The following is a 12,716-nucleotide window of genomic DNA, read 5'->3' as shown; positions in this document are numbered from 1 at the left end:
TGAAACTATGGAAGCCATAAAATAATGGAACTGCATCTGTAGAGTGCTAAAAGGAAAAAACAAACAAAAAAAACCCTCACAGCATAGAATTCTATGCCTAGTGAAAATACACCTCAGAAATGAAAGCAAAATAAAAGCATTTACAGGCAAACAAAAACTGGGAGACTCTGTCGTCATCAGATCTGTACTCAATGAAATACCACAGGAACTTTTGAAATTGAAGAAAAGGGATCGCTGACAGGAGACTAGAACTGCCAGAAACATTGGGAAGCACTAAAGAGATAAATAATGGAAAACACAAAAGACTAATGCGTGTATAAACCAGTAATACGTGGTGCAACGTCAGGGCATCACATAGAAGAAAATAGCCTAAGAGTTTTTAGAGAGGAAAAGGTCTCACACACAGTCAGGAATTGGAATGGAATTCAACTCCTCAACAAAACACAGACAGCTATAAGGAAAAGCAAGGACAGAAAACAGTGGGATCCAGGAACCCGGGATCCACACAGGAGAGGTGCAGTGGGAATTCCCAGGGCAGGGCTGGAGGAAAGTTCCAGGTGAGACAGTACTTGTGCAACAAACCTGGGGAGCATGTGGTCCAGCCCCAAACAGGCCTTCAGAGAGCTTCACATGAGGTGTTCTAGGAAAGAACACGGGCCTGGTGGAAATTACTTAGGGGAAGATGGCATTGGGTGGGATTTTAGAAAGCTGTTATTTTTAGGGAAGAAAACATTTTAACAATAGTTCATTAAAAACAAAGCAACTGAAGAACTAACGCCATCATGTCCAATAAAAAAGGTAAGTTTTACAATTCAGGAATTGTAATCATTGTATACTCTTTTGTTAACCATATGGCCCTATATGGTTTCGTTATAACAGTGAAAAGGTTGAATATGGATTTCAACACAAAAGAGCTAAAACTGTCACCCACTCGACTAGAAAGTTGTTAGTTAGATCTCAAATTATAGAGTCGACGAATAGCAGTATCGCCTTTATTTTTAAATTTGGAGGTAAAGACCAGGACAAGCAACTAAACACATTGAAAGCAGATACCCTGGGAAACAGGAAGTGCGTGAAACAGGACACCACATGTTCTTCGTAATGAGATTTTCCCCGCTAGACTTTTCCCCCTTACTAGTATTTTGAAAAAATCTAAATCTGTATAAAAGTGAAAGAACAGTACAATGGATACCCATATACTCTCAACCTGGATTCCACCTTAGCGTAACATTTTCCCTTATTATTTGTGTGAACCTCTTAAAGTGAGTTGAAAACATCACAATGTTTCATTCATAAATACTCCAGCTGATGTCTCTTGAGAACAAAGGCATTCTCCTCCATACTCTGAATATCAACATCATACCTAAGGAAATTAATAATAATCCCCTATAATCCCCTATGTGGATCGATATACAACCCACAGTCAAATTTCCTCAACAGTTCCCCAAATGTTGCTTAGATATCTTTTTTTCCATTCAGGACTTAATCAGATTTCAGTTTGCATTTGGTTGTTTTAAATTCCAGAAGAGTCCCTGCCCCACCAGGCCTTGCTTTGTTTTCTAAGACACTGAGTGTTTTGAAGATGAGGCTCCAATTGTCCCATGGAATGGCTCACGTGCTAGACATTACCTCGTGGTTACATGAAGGTTCCCCTGAAACTGTTCCTATGGGCATGTATAACTTTATAAACAAACAAACAAAACATGGAGCTGGCATTTGTTTGTACTTATTAAAAAGTCGCTGCTTTCCCTCTCAGGCCGCCCGGGTGGAAGGCGGATGCCTTCCCCTGTTAATTGGGTCAGCGTGTGCTTGCTAAGTGTTCCTCACACGAGTCACTCCAGGAAGCAGGTTAAACACCTTTTCTCAGAGAGGCATACATTTTCACTTAAAATGTGTTCCCAGTGGGGACTCTTTCCCTCATCTGCCCAAGAAATCCTGTTACCGAGAATTCTTGTGGCAGTGATCTGAACCACAAATGGAAGTTGTTCCTGCACAAATCCCTGGGTAGCTGAACAGAACCGATTCTCCTGAGTGATAAAGTCAAGACAGAGCACTGCGGGCATGCGGGTTCTGTGCCCGATCTGCCACTGCCACCCCTGGTGACCCTGAGAGAGCCCTCCGCCTCTCTAGGCTCCAGTGTTCTTATCTATAAAAAGAGGAGGGTAGACGAGTTGATAATGAAAATAGTCTGAGACGCAAGTCTAATTTAAATGCAAAAGAAATCTCCAAGTATTCTTGTGACACAGAAGTACTTAACAAATGTTTAATGAATTTAATGGTGAAGGACTTCGGGACATGCAACCCTGGGTACATTGATTATTTTGAGCTGAAGGCACTAGAAAAACAGCAAATGCAGGGAGAGGCTTACCCTGAATTCCCTGCATCTGCCTAAAGCCAGATCCTCCTAAAAGAACTCAGTTGTCATAAATCGCCCGCCACCCCAGGAATGTCATTGCCCAGGGAAGGCGACTCTTACCATGGGAGACTGGGCGTCGGCACCACACCCTCACTAACTCTGTCACAAGCTGTGATAGCTCCCATCTAGTCCTCCAAAGTCCCCTTCACCTCTCCTAAAATTTACTCTCCCCTAAACTCACTACCCTACCCTTGCCCCTTTAGGAGGATATATGAGCTCTTAAATCTTGCCAGTTTATTATTCACTTTTTTCTTGTGATATTGCCACGTACAACTATTAAAGATGAATAAACCTGAACCCCTTCTCCGGGAGGCTGCCTGTTGTCGGTTTATTCCGCAGACCCGGCCAGCGGACCCAGGAGGGAAGAGGGAAAGGCCCTTCTCCCCTGCAGGGCCATCTCCAGGTTCAGCCTGGTGCTGACACCAGGTGACCTTTCTTGCTGCTGTTACTTCCTCCCGATCGCCACAAACACTTCGCGAAGCCTCTCTCAGGCCTGCTGGAAGGCAGGCAGGGGCCGGCCGGCCTGGAACCGGCCAGGTGGCCTGTGCCTTCCCACGCACCGCAGGCCACCGATTCCCCGACTTTGGGCCCAGCCCCGCGCCCCCCAGGCCGCCACTTTCTCGCCACGAGATGAGTGGGGCGGGGAGGCGGCGGGTGGAGGCCCCTCTCAAACTCTGTGAGCCGGCCCCTGAGCTTGAGGAACAGGGGACACTGATGTGTCTGTCCTGGCGTCATGCTGGCCATCAGGCTGGATACCGACTTGCTGTCGTCCCTCCATCTCTTTACTGACATGGCCTGCTCCCCGGTGGCTTTCCTCTTTGAAATGGTGCAGAGGAACATCCGGCTTGTTCTTTCTTAGCTTCACAGCCGTGGCTTCTGGTCGCAGAGCTTTCTGAGCCTGTGAAGGAGGATCTGGTTTAACCTACGGCCGCCCTGGAGGTAATCGCATGAACCGCTCGCGGTTGAGTTTTGCTTGTACTCCCCGCACGAAGCCCGCTCCCACGCGTCCTGCACCGATGGCACGGCCCGCACTGCTACTTGAGATGTACACGGAATTTCCCACTAGAGTGTCCCTCACATGTCTTACACCGTGGGCAGTGCCGGCTCTAGTGGGGAGTAAGGGAAAGTGGGTCCTCAGTCCTGTTGGAGGGGCTCTTCAGAAAGTTTTCCCATTCACTCCTAGATCCTGAAATCTTTTCTAGATGCTCAGAGCCAGGAGAGCCTGGAGAGAACAGGAGAGAGCAAGGTGAGGAGGCACCTGTTCCTGGGTCCGACCTTGGCGGGTGGGAGGTGTGGGGGGAGGGGGGGGGGGACAGAGGGAAGGGTGGAGAGAGAGGGAAGACCAGAGAGGGGGCCCTCATGGCAGTGCCCATAGATTTTAGGAGTCTTTGGAGACACATCAATCAATAAATCAATCACAGCGAATGGGCCGGTTTTGGATCCTGATTCTAACTTGCTAAAAAAAGTTATAGATCAAGGAAATGGACCATTGACAGGATTCTGGTGAAATTAAAGAACTATTCTCCTTTGAAGAGGCCATAATGATATTAAGGTTCATGTACTTTTTGAAAAGTTTCTAATCTTTGAGGCATTCTAACTGAAATGAAGCTGATGTCTGGCATCTGCATCATGATAATCTGAGTGGGGGGAGTGGGCAGGGGCTATGGATGGAAAAAGGCTGCCAGGCGCTAGTAAGCGCTGAAGAGAGGGGGGTAAGCACGTTCCTAATACACTTCTTTCTAACTTTCTATCCGTTTGAAATTTTTCAAAACAATTTTTAAATGATAACCAAGACGACAAAGCTTTTTACAACTGACACTAAGAAACAGAAAAGTCTAATTTTGTGTGTTTCCTTTTATATTAGGCAGCCCTCAGATTTATTGGAGAGAAATAAACAAACTTGCATTTGAAGGTAAATGTAAAAAAAGGGGGGGGGATGGGAAAAGGGAGAAGAGTCCTGATGTTTTTATATTTCATTTGATCTTGGGAAGAGCCTGGTATGTATATCTGTTGTCATACATGAGGTCTGACAAAATGTCTTCATTATGTTGTTTTTTTGTTTGTTTTTTAACGATTTACTTTAAACCTCTGGAAATATCCTTTTGCTTTATTAGTCTCTTAGTTGATTCTTAAGGATTTATTTCCTGTCCTCACTTTGCAGGGAAAACTCAGCCTGAATGTCTATTTACAATATTAGAATTCTTAAATGCTCCCCTATCATGATTTGAGCAGTTTTATTTTTCCTCTTAGTTTCTATTTGGGGGAATGCAGGGGGAGGAGAAACCTTTTCTTATTTCCTTTGAGCCCACCCAGCTGTTTTATTTTGTGTTCGCTCATTTCCCATGCTCCCGGTTGGAGTGAGAAGCCATCAGAAGTGTTCTGTTCTTTTTAGTACTTTATCAGCATTTCCTTTATTAGCCACATTACCCTTTATCTCTTTCCTGTGAAAGCTTTTAAAGTAGAAATTGATGAAGTCACGTCATCTGTTATTGAAATATTATGCCATCAACGTTTACAAGTACATTATAAGAAGATTTAAAAACAATATCCTACCCTAATGATCACAAACCCACACATATTTAGTAATCTGACTTTCCCCCCTTTTTTTCATGTATATCAGGTTCCAGGATTCCACCCTTTTGAGCACAGGAAACTGAGGCCCTGGAATTAAAAACTCCGAACTGGTCACAGACCTTTCACAAGGTCAAGAGCAGTAAATGCCTATCTTTATAGCAGCAACACATTCTTAAGTTGATGCCAAAGACCTGCATGTGTTTTGCCAGCACTGGTCTTTATAGAATCACAGGACCACCATTCAAAGGGTGCAGTGAATCGATCTGTGGTACCAAGACCATCCTATAAGAAAGGGCCTGTAAGCAGGTATCTGGGAGAGAAAGGGTCCCCCTGGGTGAAGGCTTCCTTGGACTTGGTAGTACTTACTCTGTGACTCTGCAAATATTAAATATAGCTACATGAATCACACCCCAAACTTCCAGTCCTGAAATCTGGTGTCAGGCACAACAATTTGTCCCCTCTCCTGGCCCATGAGTAACAAAAAAGCAGCTGGAGAAACTTGGTCTGTGTGAGGAATACTCTGATGCTTTACTCCTCCCTCTGGAAGATACATTCTGCATTCGACATGACATATGCTTCTCAAGTGTTATTTTGTGTTTATTAATCTTTGAACTAAATTGCCCGTCCTCGTAACTAGGAAGACATTTCTCCAGAACCCTCCTGACTCATGCTAAGGGTACAGAACAGCTGATAAACTCCAGTGACCTCTGAGGAGACAGATGGGCTTTGTGGCTTTGAACACCCACGTGGCTCTCTGGATTATGGATGACGGCATAACCCAGGTTTAAATGGTTGGCAAGAATGCTCAGCCTTTTCCATATTTATCGAGTTGATCATAGGGGTTATGTCCCCTGTTCTATGGTTCTGTAAAATCTCTTTATTGTAACCATCCTTGCCATTATTGGTCATCATTTGCATATGTCTTTGTGTATATTTCTTTATACATACAAAATAATCCTTGCTTATTACAACGGTAACAAGAACTAACATTTATTAATTGCTTATAAGGTGCCAGGCACTCTGCTAAAAGCTTAAAACTCTCGCCTTGTTTAATGGTAAACAACTCTATGAGATACGTATCATCTCCATTTTGCAGATGAAAAAGGCATGAGCATAAGGGAATCAAATTTATCGCCTATTCATTCTTTCAGAAAAGATTTCAAAAGCTTGCAAAAGTGGAAAGAAAATAAACTAGTAAAATTTATATGTAAACATCAAGGTTAAGACATTTAAGAAAAGGTTTTTAAAAATAAAATGGAAAAATGAGGCAGAATAGTAAGAAGCTAGGAAAATTCCTTGGCAAGTGGAATTGGGAAAAGGAGACAGACACCTGAACAAACTGGCAGAGCAATTTACAGCCAGATAATAAATCACAAGGTCTTATCTTACACATTCCAGGCCATGCTAGGGCAGACCCACCTTGTCCAGGCCCCTCTTAGGTGACATTCGTTAAAGGTTAAACTGACTGGAGAATGCCCTATATGCTCACTTTGATGCATTGGCATATTAAAGGACACACCTGAAGAACTGATGAATATTCCATTGAGATCCTCCAGAGATCTCCTTTAAAACTCCAGCTTTAGAAAACAGGTAAAAACCCTTAAGACAAAGGACCCAGCCTATGCTCTCTCTCTAGAGCACTCCCATGCCTTCTTTCTTCAGGCTTGTATCTTTGCTTTCTTTCCCTTAGGGTCCTCGAGACTTGCAACCAGGGGAGCAGCAGGCAGTGGCAGCTCGTCCTGGGCTCACTCCCTGAACCTGTCTCCAAGGGCCCTTCTTTTGCCTTGGTAACTTGTTTCCTGAGTCCACTCAGCCCAGCTGGCTCACTTCTTCTGCCTCTGACTTTCTTTCTAAAAGACCAGGACAGCTCTCTGAGCAGCCCACTGGAATCTTCTCTTCAAGTGCACTTTCACTTTGCATGCTAAACAAACTTCTTCTTGTGCTAGAGTTGTTGGCCAAACTCAAGAACTGAGAGCCAACATCACCAGGAACAAAAATATATTTAATGATAAACTGGAACTACGATTTCAGATTATTGCTATAAAACATGAGATGCTTAAGCTTGTCTCTTATTCCAGAGGAAAAAGCGATACTGACTTATTCTAAAACACTCTTGTAGAAAAGCGTGTTTAAAAGGAATTAAAATTAACAGCCATCTTTTCAAAATTGTCAAAGTTATCAAAAATAGGGAAGGATTAAGAAGCTGTCACAGTCAAGAGGAGCCTAAAGGTAATGTGGTATCCTGGAACAGATAAAGGACATTTGACAAAACCTAAATATGAATAAAGTATGCATGGAATCAATAACCTTCTGGGGACAAATGACAAAGCAGCATGATGCAGTGATGATTAAACAGGCACTAGACAAAGACAGCTCTTCTACTTTGGCAAGTTCGTTAATCTCATGAACTTCAATTTATTTTAAAACAGATACCCATGTCATGGGGTTATTATGAGAATTAAATACAATAACACATATACAATGAGTAGCACAGTGCTTGCCACATAATAAGTGCTCAATAAATGTCACCCTTAGATTCAAGAACAGATATACACCTTGGTTTTATACTGAGAATGTCTTTCAGTGAGGGTCACAGTTTTCTTCAAAGGAGTCTCAGACATTTTCTGTTGAACTTTTACTATTTTTTTAGCTTTTTGTTGTTATTGGGAATGGAATTTTTTCGTTTTAAGAATATTTTCGTCTGGCCAGGCATAGCTCAGCTGTTGAGCGTAGACCTAGGATCCAGGTGATCAGGGTTCAATTCCCGGTCAGGGCACATGCCCGGGTTGTGGGCTTGATCCCCAGCAGGGGGCGTGCAGGAGGCAGCTGATCAATGACTCTCATCGTTGATGTTTCTATCTCTCTCTCCCTCTCCTTTCCTCTCTCTGAAATTAATAAAGACATATTTTTTTTAAAAAAGAATATTTTCTATTTTATGGCTGAGTCGAACTCCATTGTTTATATACACCATTTCTTCTTTATCCCTTCATCTATTGATGGACACTTAGGTTGCTTCCAAATCTTGGCTATTGTAAATAATACTGCAATAAACATATGGATGTATATGTCTTTTCGATTTAGTGTTTTGGGTTTCTTTGGATAAATACCCAGAAGTGGAATTGTTGGGTCCTTCCTGTTATAGGCATTTTTTAAGTCTAACAATAATGGGGATAGGCCTAGGGGGTATTGTGCTGAGTGAAATAAGTCAGACAGAGAAAGACGAATGCCAGATGATTTCACTTATATGTAGAATCTAAAAAACAAAATAACCAAACAAGTAGAACAGAAACAAACTCATAGATATAGAGAACATTTTGACAGTTGCCAGATGAGGGGGGGCTGGGGGGACTCGTTGAAAAAGGTGAAGGGATTTAGAAGTACAAATTGGTAGTCACAGAATAGTCACAGGGATATAAATAAAGTACAGCACAGAGAATATAGTCAATAATATTGTAATTACTATATATGGTGTCAGATGGGTACTAGATTTATCAGCATGATCACTTTGTAAGTTATACAAATGTCTAATCACAGGGTTGTACACCTGAAACTCATATAATATTATACGTCAGCTGTAATTTAAAAATTAAAAATATAGCCTGGCCAGGTGTGGCTCAGCAGTTGAGCATCGACCTAGGATCCAGAGATTGCAGTTTGATTCCCGGTCAGGGCACATGCCCGGGTTGTGGGCTCGATCCCCAGAAGGGGGTGTGCAGGGGGCAGCGGATCAACGACTCTCTCATCATTGATGTTTCAACTCTCTCTTTCCTTCTCCCTTGCTTGCTCTGAAATCAATAAAGATATATATTTTTTAAAAATTAAAATTAAAAATATTTAATGAAAAGAATATTTTCTAATTGGTTTCTGCTAGTATAGATAAATATTACCTTTAACAAAGTAGAGAATTTTTTCTCTTAGTAGTTAGTACGGGGAGTATTTCTCTAGTAGCTGGTTGCCTCAGTGACTTCTACCACTGGTTCCAATAAATATTTAGTTTATTCTTTCAGATTTTCTGGGTAGATAACACTATCACACACAAATAATAATTTCTTTTCTCCTCATATACTTTTTTTTTTTTTGCTTTGGTTGGAACTTTCAAAGTAATTTCAAATAATGCTAGAAGTGGTGGACATCTCACATGACTTCATTGGGAAATGTTTTCATTGACTTCTAAAAACAACACATTTTATATTTAGAAGGGAAACAAATAGGAAATCAATAAATATTATAAAGGGTTTGTTTGCAAAAAAATGTTCTAAAGCTATGTTCCACATCAGAATAGATTCAGTCCTGTCACACATCTATCTATATACAGTTGACCCTTGAACAACATGGATTTCAACAGTGCAGGTCCACTGTTTGTGGATTGTTTTTCAATAAATATTGCAATTATAATTTTTAAAATAGCATTCTCATAAATAGCTTACTTATTGTAAGAATACAGTATATAATAACATGTCAACTGTTTTTGTTATCAGTAAGGCTTCCAACCAACAGTGGGCCATTAGTTCTGGGGGAGTGGAAAGTTATAGATGGATGAGCAGCTGTATAGGGGTTAGGGGGAGGTGTCAGTGCCCTTTACCCCTGCATTGTTCAAGGGTCACTTCTATTTATTGGGCAAATAATAAAACCATGAAGAGTATATGACTCCATCAATTTAAAGACTAAACTATACTTGGTAGATTCAATGGAGGCAAGGAAGTACGATCACAAATGTTATTTTATTGATTAAAGACCTTAAATTAATTTTTATGTTAAAACTAACCAAAATTTACACTTTAAATATTTGCAATTTAATTTAAATACTGTTCATCAATTATAGCTCCATAAAGCTGTGGGGGCGGGGGGAGAGGAAAGGGTCTCTGTACCAAAAACAGACACTAAACAGCCAAGTCCACAGTTAATCAGCTTGCTGATATCATAGCCGGCGTTCCTCACTGGCCACTCCAACTCGCATGATGGGTGCCTTAGTCGGTGTGGGCTGCTTTAAGCTGTAACAAAGTACCATAGGCCGAGTGACTTAAACAACAGACACTTATTTCTCATGGTTCTGGAAGCTAGAAGTCCAAGATCAAGGTGCCAGCAGACCTGGAGCCTGGTAAGGGCTGTGGTCGTGGCCTCATGTGGTACGGGGGGGGGGGGGGGGGGGAGAGGGCGTCTCTTCCTACAGGGGCACGGATCCCATTCATAGAGGCTCCTTCCTCATCACTTAACTACCCACAGTAGGCTTTCCACCTCCAAATATCATTACCCGGGAACTAGGCTTCAACATATGAATTTGGGGGATAGGAACATTCAGTCCATAGCAAGGGAACCTTACTAAGTGTGCCCTTGCATTGCTGGAGGCTATGGATCCATACATTTTTAGTAATTATATAAAAACAGGCATGGGGACAAGAACCACCAAATTTGGGATAGTTCTTGCCTCTGGGAAGGAGGAGATGTGCTGGACCTTGGTACACAGGAGCCTTTGATTCTAGCTACGTTTTAAAAAAAGAATCTACAGCAGATATGGCAAAATGTTACAATTTTTCAAAGCCATGTGGCTGGTGGCTACATGGGTTTGGGTTTTTTTAAATCACTAAATATTCTGTGTCATTATTTGTTAATAAAGCACTGTTTTCCAAACTGCAGGCCACTTTGCAGAAGTGGTTTGTAAAATAAGCTTTGTGGCTCATAACAAAACCTTAAGAAAAAAAAAAAGAGAATACAAAGGAAAATATAAAAATATTTAGGTAAGAAGTGAAATACTGTTTTGTGTAACTTTTACATTAGGGTTTACTGTATTGCTATATAAAACATATTCTTTTCCTGAGGGTTCTAGACAAAAATATTCAAAGCCATTTATCTAATATCTGAAGTTATTATCTAAACATACCAAATAGGTTCAACAAAATTCTTCTTACGTGTGACCTTAAGTAATTTTACTTAGTCTTAATTATAGTATATTATATATAATTGTATTATACTTTGTTTCATAGTCACATCTGTAGAAATATAATCCACAGAAGAAATAGTGGTTTGAAAGGTCTTTGCATTTTTCTTTAAAATATTTTAGATTAAACATTATTTTAAGGTCTGAAATTTGCACTTTAAAATTTAGGTTGGGCCCTGGCTGGTGTGGCTTAGTCGGTGCACCAAAAGGTCTCCTGTTCGATTCTTGGTCAGGGCACATGCCTGAGTTGAGGGTTCGAGCCCCAGTTCGGGTGGGTACGGGAGGCAACGGATCAATGTTTCTCTCTCTCCTCCCTCTCCCTTCCTCTCTCTAAAGTCAGTAAAAACATATTTTTAAAAATTTAGGTTGGGTTGGGGATGTAGTGATGAGAGGCCTGATCTAGGTTTTACTTCTTATTAATATCATCTCTTCTATAAAAGAACATGGTTCCATGGAAAATGACGTCAACTGTTAATTGGTTCATTAACTCAGCTCTATTATTTGCTTTATTGTTTTTGTGGTGTAAATATTTCATATCACACAAAAAATTTTTTAAATGCTCTCTTTGTAGTTCTAAACCTTTGGCCTTACTTAATTCATGAACACCCGGAGATGCGAGGGAGGGGTCACTGGGCCCTTGAGAGGAGAAATGGGTTTTGCTGTTCTTTTTGGTTCCTAGTGTGTTTTGACGGCAAATATTCTTGCAATGAATTCCCGTTTCCATGGGTAGAGAGCGGGTCCTAGTCCTTGGAAACAAAGGAGCCGCCACTTACACAGCAGGCTGCATGGCTTTGGGTAGACATGTGTTTTAAGGGCAAAACGCTCCAGTAGAAAGACCAGTCAGGAGTGGGGTGTCGCAAAGTCCAACCACGCAAACAGCAGCCTCAACCTGGGAAGCTGTGTGAATGGAAGGAAGGGGCCAATGGGCCAATGGAGCAAAGGCGCCGATGAAAAGAAATGGACACTCGGACACTGAAAAGGCAGTCAGAGACCCCTGGTCTCAGAGGTGAGCCCCGAAACGTGAGAGTAAGCACAAAAGTGGGACAGCGATGGGCCACACAAGCAGCAGATGGTTCCCTTGGGTCCTCCTACAGAGCACAGGCTTTGGCCACCTTGAAAATGAGTAGGAACAGAGGTGAAATGGACAATCACAACTTAAAAGGAAAACTTTTACTATTTCTCCCCAAATCCACACTTGCGATGACGACCCCCCGTTACTATAACGAATGTGTAAAGGATGGACTCCAATGCTCCAGGACACTCGGCAGCATCCGCCTCTCCTTCCTCTAAACGGGATGGCCTGCACGGATACGGGGAGCTCTGGGAGCTGCTGGAGAGCTCCCAAGATGCTTTCCTCTCTGACACACATGCTTGCGACCTATTAGGAAAATGTTCTACTTGGAGGCAAAGTTTCTTGCTCTTTCTGTTTTTAATCTTCACCCGAGGATATGCTTTTATTGACTCTAGAGAGAGAGAAAGGTGGGGAGAGAGAGAGATGGAGGGAGGGCAGGAGGCCTCACCCATGCGCCCCAACCAGGGATTGAACCCACAACCTGGGTATGTGCCCTGACCGGAAATTGAACCCGAGACCCTTTGGTGCACCAGATAACACTCCAACCACTGACTCACTCTGGCCAGAGCCAGGAAAATGTTTCTTATTCTTAATTCTACCAAATAATTTGTAATAAAATAAAAACTACTAAGTAGCTTGTTAAATGTTTGTTGCTGTTGTTTTAATTTAAAAGAAAGCTATAGGTCTTAGGGTATTTTCTTTGGGGTTGTACCATCAGA

Source organism: Miniopterus natalensis, chromosome 6 (assembly GCF_054644295.1).
Source record: "Miniopterus natalensis isolate mMinNat1 chromosome 6, mMinNat1.hap1, whole genome shotgun sequence".
NCBI classification, from domain to species: Eukaryota; Metazoa; Chordata; class Mammalia; order Chiroptera; family Miniopteridae; genus Miniopterus; species Miniopterus natalensis.
Note: the sequence above shows the minus strand (reverse complement) of the source record.